This window comes from Callospermophilus lateralis, chromosome 11 (assembly GCF_048772815.1).
Source record: "Callospermophilus lateralis isolate mCalLat2 chromosome 11, mCalLat2.hap1, whole genome shotgun sequence".
NCBI lineage: Eukaryota > Metazoa > Chordata > Mammalia > Rodentia > Sciuridae > Callospermophilus > Callospermophilus lateralis.
In genome coordinates, this window is record NC_135315.1 from 31110456 (window position 1) to 31112872 (window position 2417).

Genomic DNA, 2417 nt, shown 5'->3' on the forward strand with positions numbered 1-2417 from the left:
CATCACCATCTTTACTGGAATAAGAATGTGCTTGTGTGTTTTTCTTTTTTCTTGAAGGGCCTGATACTAAGCACACACTTTACCACTGATTACACCTCCAACCCAGATGTGATAATTTCTATGAATCTGTCCCTACACAGGAACAAATTTATTTTTTCCAGATGATTTTCACTTAGCAAAGAGAGACTTTTTGTGTATGTGTGTGTGCTGGGGATCGAACCCAGGGCCTTGTGCATGCAAGGCAAGCACTCTACCAACTGAGCTATATCCCCAACCAAGACTATTATTAAAAACGTTTTCATAGACCTTGAACTTTTTTCATATCTTTTAGCTAAATGTGAGAATCTTAAAGAAATCATCCTCATCAGAGGAGCTGTTATGACAGAAAAATACTAAAAGAAACTTAAATAGCCAACTCTCTCTCTCTCTCCCTCTCTCACTCTCTCTTTAAAAAAAAATCAATAAATAGGATAGTGTCAAATTAAAAACTTCTTCACAACGAAGGAAACAATCAAGAATGTGAACAGAGAGCCTACAAAATTCGAGAAAATCTTTACCACCTGTACCACAGAGCATTAATCTCCAGGATATATAAAGAACTCAAAAAACATCCCCCCCCCAAAAAAAAAAAAAAACAATAAATGGGCAATGGAACTGAACAGATAGACACTTCACAGAAGAAATATGATCAATCAACAAATATATCAAAAAAATGTTCAACATCTCTACAATTAGAGAAATGCAAATCAAGACTACACTGAGCAGGGCAGTGGTGTACATCTGAAATCCCAGCAGCTTGGGAGGCTGACGCAAGAGGATCACGAGTTCAAAGCCAGACTCAACAACTTTGAGAGTCCCTAAGGAAATCAGAGACCCTGTCTCTAGATAAAGTATATTTTTAAAAAAGGGGGAGGGAGGGCTGGGGATGTTGCTCAGTGGTTAAGCTCCCCTGGGTTCAATCCCTAGTATGAAAAAATAAATAAATAAATAAAGACTACACTGAGATTTCATCTCATTATAGTTAGAATGGCAATTATCAAGAATACAAGAAACAAGCTAGGGTTATGGCTCAGCGGTAGAGCACTCGCCTAGCACGTACTAGGCGCTGGGTTTGATCCTCCTTATATTGTGTCCAACTATAACTAAAAAATATATATATATACATATATATATATATATACACACACACACACACACACACACACACGCATAAAAAAATACAGGTAACAACAAATGTTATCAAGGATGTGGAGAAAACAGTATACTCAAACATTGCTGGTGGGACTGCAAATTGGTGCAACCACTCTGGAAAGCAGTATAAAATTCCCTCAGAAAACTTGGAATAGAACAACTATTTGACCCAGTTATTCCACTCCTCCACATATACCCAAAGACTTAAAATCAGCATACTGTAGTGCCACAGCCACATCAATGTTTAGAGCAGCTCAATTCACAATAGCTAGGCTATGGAACCAAACTAGGTGCCCTATAATGGATGAATGGATAAAGAAAATGTGGTATATATACATAATGGAACATTATGCAGCCATAGAGAAGAATGAATTATGGCATTTGCTGGTAAATGGATGAAACTGGAGATTATCGCGATAAATGAAATAAGCCAATCCCCCAAAATGAAAGGCCAAATATTCTCTCTGATTTGCAGAAACTAACACAAAATAAAGAGAAGGGGGCTATCCAGTTCATTGGATTAGACAAAGGGGAATGAAGGGAAGGGAGGGAGATAAGTATAGGAAAGACAGTAAAATGAATCAGACTTTCCTTTCCTATGTTCATGTATGAACATACAACCAGTGTAACACCACATCATGTACAAAAATACATTCAACTGTCATGTATATCCAAAAAGAAAAAATGAAAAAAAAATGTTTTTATAAAGCGCTGGAGATGTAGCTCACTGGTAGAACACCCCTGGATTCAATTCCTGGTAGGGCAAAAAATAAAAACTGTCCATTCAGCTCTCACCTCCGACAGTGAGGAGGTGGGCAAGTTGAAGGTCATTGTATCATAAAAAATTTACCTAGGGGTTGGGGTTGTGGCTCAGTGGTGGAGCGTTTGCCTAGCATGTGTGAAGCACTGGGTTGATCCTCAGCACCGCATATAAATAAATGAATGAATAAAATAAAGGTCATCTTTTTAAAAAATTTACCTAAAGTTTTCTTTAATTACCAATATGTAACACTACACCACTCATCCTACAGCCTCCATTATAACCCCGCCCCATTTCCCCTAAGCCACGCCCCAATTCCACCTGCCCCTCCTCTCCCGTGGTCTCCTCCCTCAAGCCTGTCCTTCCCCACCCACCTCAAGCCTGCGCCCCGCCCCTCAGCTCTGGCCCCGCCCATCCACGGGGCGCACCACCACAAGCTCCGCCCAGTCACGCCCCGGCCGCCGCC